At 30.4% G+C, this 6,079-nt stretch overlaps 1 long non-coding RNA gene across 1 annotated transcript; it reads left to right on the top strand.

Annotated features, from left to right (window-relative positions):
- Positions 1 to 3,950: 3,950 nt before the first annotated feature.
- LOC129287602 (uncharacterized) lies at positions 3,951 to 5,312 on the top strand. Its single transcript, XR_008587746.1, has 2 exons — positions 3,951 to 4,318; positions 5,025 to 5,312. It is a non-coding gene; the product is annotated as an uncharacterized LOC129287602 (long non-coding RNA).
- Positions 5,313 to 6,079: the final 767 nt, after the last annotated feature.

The raw sequence follows: 6,079 nt of genomic DNA, 5'->3' as shown, positions 1-6,079 counted from the left end.
TGATTGTTGTGCGGCGGCCAAAAGCAATTTTGTTCTTCTTCTTCTTCCCCCCTTTTTTAATACCTTTTCCCTTTTTTTTTTATTATATAATAATTAATAATATTTTTTTTATTTTTAATTATTTTTTAAATTTTTAGAATTATATCCTAAGTTAGATTTAATAATTATCTCTTACTAATTTTCGTACCTCTAAATATTATTTTTTTTAAATTTCTATTAACCCAAATTAACTATTAAAATTTAAATTGGGATGTTACAAAACTCGTGCCATTAGCTAGTTTATGAAAAGAGCTTTTTGTAGACACCTAGATCATGTCATTCGAACGTCAGATAAAGAATCAAAGTGCATCAAAAGTTGCCTGATTTTACTGTCAAATGACAGCAAAATTAGCTGTCAAGAAAATGTGGAACATGCCGCAATGTGTTGGCGCCTAAGCTGTGACGTGTGGCATAAAGAGCAACATGCTATGGCATGATGTGCACAAGTCATGGCGCATTACCCTGTTCTATAGCAAATAAGTTATTTTATCAACTATTTTCAATTTCTTTCACTCCTCTGAAGTATTTCATGCTTTCGTAATTTATTTTTTCTTTGATATAAGAGGTCATGAATGGTTTAAACTCATTTTGATTATGAAAAACTTGAGATTTCTTGATTTTGAAATAAAAAAAACTTGGTAATCTCCTAAATGGGTCAATATGTTGATTAACATGAGTTTAATTGGTTAAGTATGATTAGTAAAGGAGATATTTCACAACACATTTGGCGTCAAGTTAAGGAAATATGGGATGCAAGTCATAGAAAGACAAACAAGTGTGGAAGAAGGATGTTATGCAAGGAAGAGGGGAACTGCACAATCAACTTAAGTGTGATCCCTACCTAGTTGAAGAAGTATTGGAGCACTTAGCACAAGTTGGTGGATGATTCAGATTAAGGGGTGAATACTTTTGTGGATCCTCTATGTTTTGGTCATTAATATTTTGTGTTACAATTTGTCATGTAAATTACAACACATAATATTAACAATCAATATTTTATAATAGATGCCATTGACAACGAAGCATTTATTTTGTAATAGATGTTAAACAAAGAAGATAAAGGAAGAAAACTAATTAAAGTGACACAAATCTGAACAAAGTGACACAAGAGAAATTAATTCATGCATGGAATGAAGTTGATTTAAAAATAGGAGAAAATCTAAACAAAGTGTATTAATTAGTCGTGAGTTTAAAAAAGAACTGAGATTCAAGAGCTAAAGGAAGAATTTTATATATTGTTCTTCAGTGCTTATATCATTGCAGAAGCCAAAAGCATGACTTTGACTAATCTAAAGTAAGCAGTGTGGTAAATCAACTATTATCGCTCTTACTGAAAGATTATTATTGCTCTTACTGAAAGATTTTACAAACCAGTGGATGGAATGGTGTGCATAGACTGGATATCAAATCTTATAACTTGAAAGAGCTAAGGTCATATATTGCCCTTGTAAGTTAGGAGCTAACCCTTTTTGCTAGGACCATTCAAGAAAACATTGCCTTTAGGAAAGAGAATGCAACTGAAGATAAGATAAGAAAGGTTGCAGCTTTAGTTAATGCTCATAAATTTATAAGGTATAAGAACCATACTAGGAAAATTTTATCACTTGGTATTTCCAAATTTTAATGCAATATTTGAAGACACCAAATCTCATTTCCTAGTTTAAGTTATCTTCTAATAGGGAAACTAAGAGCAATAATAAAGCTCACTTAGAAGGGCTACATCTTGGCCAAATCTCTCTTTTATAAGATCCCAATACAAGATCCATTTCCCATTAAAACAAAACACACGCATTGTAACAAAATAGAACATAATAGAGGTGCACACAAAATAGAAGTGGATTAATAAAATAGAATATCATCATTCATTAGACTAACAGACCATAAGCTTAACTTCCATCATAGATCAGAATAAGCTTAAATTCTAGACTAACCAAAATTACACAAAGGCATAGAAATTTGAGACTAATCAAAGCATATAATGCAAAGTGTCATACATAAATTGCTTATAGTCCTTCTCTTCCTTTGTTAGATGTTTATAGTCTTCCTTTGGAAATGGAAACTTATTCAGGTCAAATGGGTGGACAATCTTCTTCTTTCACTTGCTTTCCCAAACCCTAAAATCAAGTTGCCGTTACCACCACTTACTTCTTCACCATCCTTGATTGCCTCTTTATTCAAATCAAACGATTAGACCTTTTCTCATGCACAGCCTTAACTAAGTAAGAAGATGTAAGGGAAGAATCATTTAGATGAGATGCCTTCAAAATCTTTTGATTCAAAGAGGTTATCTTTCTAGAGAAGTCGAGCAGCCGTAAATCTTCTTTCTTATCAAAAGAATCATCGACTACTCACCTCATTAGTTAATCCCATGACAAACCCTCAAAACACTCTTTCATCAGACTTGAACGACGAGAATCCAGTGATATCTCAAATCACAAATTTATCGACGAGACTTGTGCAAACTACAACGAAAGAGGAACTACAATAGAGGAATGATGAGCTCGATGGTAAGAGGCGATTGATAAAGAGAGATTGAAGATGATGAGAGAATAAGTGGAGAGAGAGAGTGAGAGAGAGCAGGTCAAAAGTATTAGAAAGAGAAAGTAGGAAAGAGAAAGAGATGGGTATTTTGAGAATTTTGTTTTGAAATACAAAATCTTGCTTTGAGTGACTAATATCGTGGACAAAGTTTGCCTTCTAGAAAGCGACTCATAATCTAGACCGGAAGGAGTATAAGATTAGAGTTAAAAATAAATTTAAAAACTTTCATTGGACTTCTGAAAAGTTAATTTAATGACTTGCAGGAATGAACATGAAAACGAAAAAAATAAAAAAGAGAGAAAGGAAGAATAAGAATTAAAAAAAGAATATTCTCTATCTTGTTTTTCAGCCTTTTATCTATTGATATGAATTGTGAAATGTGAAATGGAGAACATCTCTCCAGCTAAACACATATACTTGTAATTAAAGAATTTTTGAACTTAAGGCACCGTTTGATTTATTTACTTTTCACATTCCAAAAAGTGTTTTTTTTTACTTTTGAATGTGAAAAGTTATTTGAGATCTTTTATGAAATTAAATGTATTTTAGAAAAGACTTCCTAACTGAATTTAAACATGAAAAATTGGAAATTACATTTTGTAGTTTTTGAAAACATAAATTTAAAAGTGAAGTATTATTTACCCCATACTATCTCAAATTTAATTTTTATTATTTTATTTAAAAAATAATTAATTCATTAAAATATATAATTATCATTTTAATAATAATAATAATTAGATATCAAATTTTTAGCATTATAAATTATAAATTGAATAATTAATTATGTAATTTTTAGCATTAATTATAATAAAATTACAAGTTTTAAAATTATAAATTAAAAAAATTATAAATAACTAAATATCAAATTTTCAGCTTTATAGATCAACTTTTATATTATTTAAAATCTTTATCATATTTTTTCAAATTTTAATATATTATATTTATATAATAAAATTATAAATTTTCATAAATTAATATTATTTTAATAATTCTATATTAAAATTATATTTTAAAATCATAATTTAATAATTTTTAATGTATTAATTATTTTTAAAAAAATATATTTAATATAAATTTTATTATAATAATTAATTTTTATCAAATGAAATTTCACTAACTTATTTTGAAACCAAACAGACGGTAACATGTCTTTTCTTCTCATCCAATAAAGTCGCTTTCTTCGTTTTGCTTTTCGTTTCTCTCTCTCCCCATCTAGACTCTTCGATTCCAAATCCTGTCCCTTTCTTAGTCGCATCTCCCTTGCCCGAGTCCACGCATTCTCTCTCGGTCGTTTCTCCTCTTCAGGTGCAATTTCTCTTCCTCTTTGTTCTCTTCCGAAGTATTCCTAATTTTTTTGGGATTGATTATTTGATTGTTTCTTGATTTCTATCTTTCTGTGCTTTCTAGCTATCGTCCTGACAAGAATCAATCAACAACAATGACTCATATCCTTTGATATGTTTCACAAGGCTTGTATTTTCTTTTAACGAACTATGTTGATCTTGGATTGGATTGTCTCGCCGTTTCGTTAGCTAGAAAATCTGAGAGTATTATCTGGAAACTACTTGATGCTTCTTCTTTTTCTCCTCCCTCCCCTCTTTGTTCTTTTGTTTAGCTTTAACTGAAGCGCACGTGGAAACCAGAGGGATCGAGATCGAGAACGAGCTCAAGCTAGGGCTACTACTAAAGGCAAGCAACCTAAGAACGATGGTTTAACCCCTGAACAACGCCGGGAAAGGTTGTACTTTTTAACTCTCTTTCTCTCTCTGTCATCCAACTTTTTCTTCTTTATAAGTTGAATTAGAATTTTAGTTTCTTATATTCCATCTGATCATTCTTTTCTTTTTCGGGAACAATGCTCCTTTGAACTCTAGTTGTGTCATATGAATCGTATATTGTTAGTTCTATTTATGAACATTCAAACCACAGTTTATTCACTCGTAAAATTTCAAATCAGCCGCTTCTAGACTATGATAATGGATCATGATGCATAACATAAAGTACTATTTATGATACCAATTGATCTGCCCCATCAGGATGGAATGAACAAGGCAATGGGACAGAAAAGCGATTTCCTGGGAAGTGTTTTTGATGTCCTTGAATAAAAAAAATTAAAAATATATACATAGTTATTGTTAAATAATGATATCGGGGTATAATGGAGATTAAATATCTCAAATTTCATCTAATGGGATGGAATACTTCTTTCCTTTCATGTGGAGGTAACCAAGCGTGGCCTGCAATTATTGAAATACTTTTTATTAGTTTAAGTGTGAGTGGAGATTTAAGGTTGGTTCATTATAATCTCAGGTCTGGTCTCCATACGATCTTGCTGCCACATTACTCCAGAAATTGAATTATGCATGAATAAGATTTTGTTGTTGTCTGTCTATGTTGAATGCTTTCTAATACCTTGGTCTGTGTATTCTGCCTGTGATTTGCAGAGATGCAAAGGCATTACAAGAGAAAGCAGCAAGGAAGGCAGCTCAATCTGCAGGAGGGAATAACGCAGTTGGTGGAGGCAAGAAAAAATAGTGAAGGATTCGCTGAAATTTAATTATTTGTATTTCATATTCTGATGATTTGAGTTTTGGGTTTAGAGTCCATCTGTTGATGTCGTTAAAGTAAACATCGATGTTTGCCTCAGGAACGTTCATCCATGGTGATTTATGAACCTTTGACTTCTATCTCTCACGTGTGGAATGCAATTAATTTTTACCATTTCCTAATGATCCTGTCTCCTCTCTCCTTCTTCTGCCCGTCACTGATTGCACGACCCATCTGGCTTCATTTTTTTTCATTCATAAGAAATTAATAAACCATCATATATATAAAATCAATGATTGAAAACTCAAACTGGACTGTTCGTTGTTGATTGGTCAAGTTAATGGCCCGATCAAACTGACAAAATCGATTGAACTGTTAGGTTAGAGTAGACTGTTTTGGATTAGGAGTTGGATCCGATCCTTAAAAAACGGATAGCTTAAAAAATATTATTTTTCCTTTTTCTTTTTTATTATAATGATTTATTTTTTAATTATTTAATATTATTTGTGTTATATGATTTATTAAGTCATAATAAGTTTAAAATATTTAATTTTATTTTTAAGTTAAATTGTAAGTTTATATTTATTTTTTATATTTAGATTATTATTATATATATAATTTATTTTAATTTAACTCTTATGTCATTGATTCAGTCATTAATTCAATTATTGGTTCAATTGGGTTGGATTATTTGAACCCAAAGTTACTAACATTTTTATTTAATATTTAGTTCAGTTTTAAAAGCATTGGATGGGAATAAAATGGGGAAAATGTCAAGAGGAAAATCTTAATTAGTTTTTGATTTTTTTTTTATCCAAACATCATATTAGGTACCAACTTCACATCGAGCTGAGTTTGATAGGAGCTTGAATTAATTCAGATTGAGCTGAATTGGGACTCTTTTTTAATAGAAATTCTATCAATTTGAGGTCTCTTGTTTTTTAACCATCAA

The sequence above is a fragment of the Prosopis cineraria genome, unplaced genomic scaffold (genome assembly GCF_029017545.1).
Source record: "Prosopis cineraria cultivar Desert tree isolate PC_DT_omini unplaced genomic scaffold, ASM2901754v1 PC12, whole genome shotgun sequence".
NCBI lineage: Eukaryota > Viridiplantae > Streptophyta > Magnoliopsida > Fabales > Fabaceae > Prosopis > Prosopis cineraria.
Note: the sequence above shows the minus strand (reverse complement) of the source record. Positions and strands in the feature narration are given on the sequence as shown.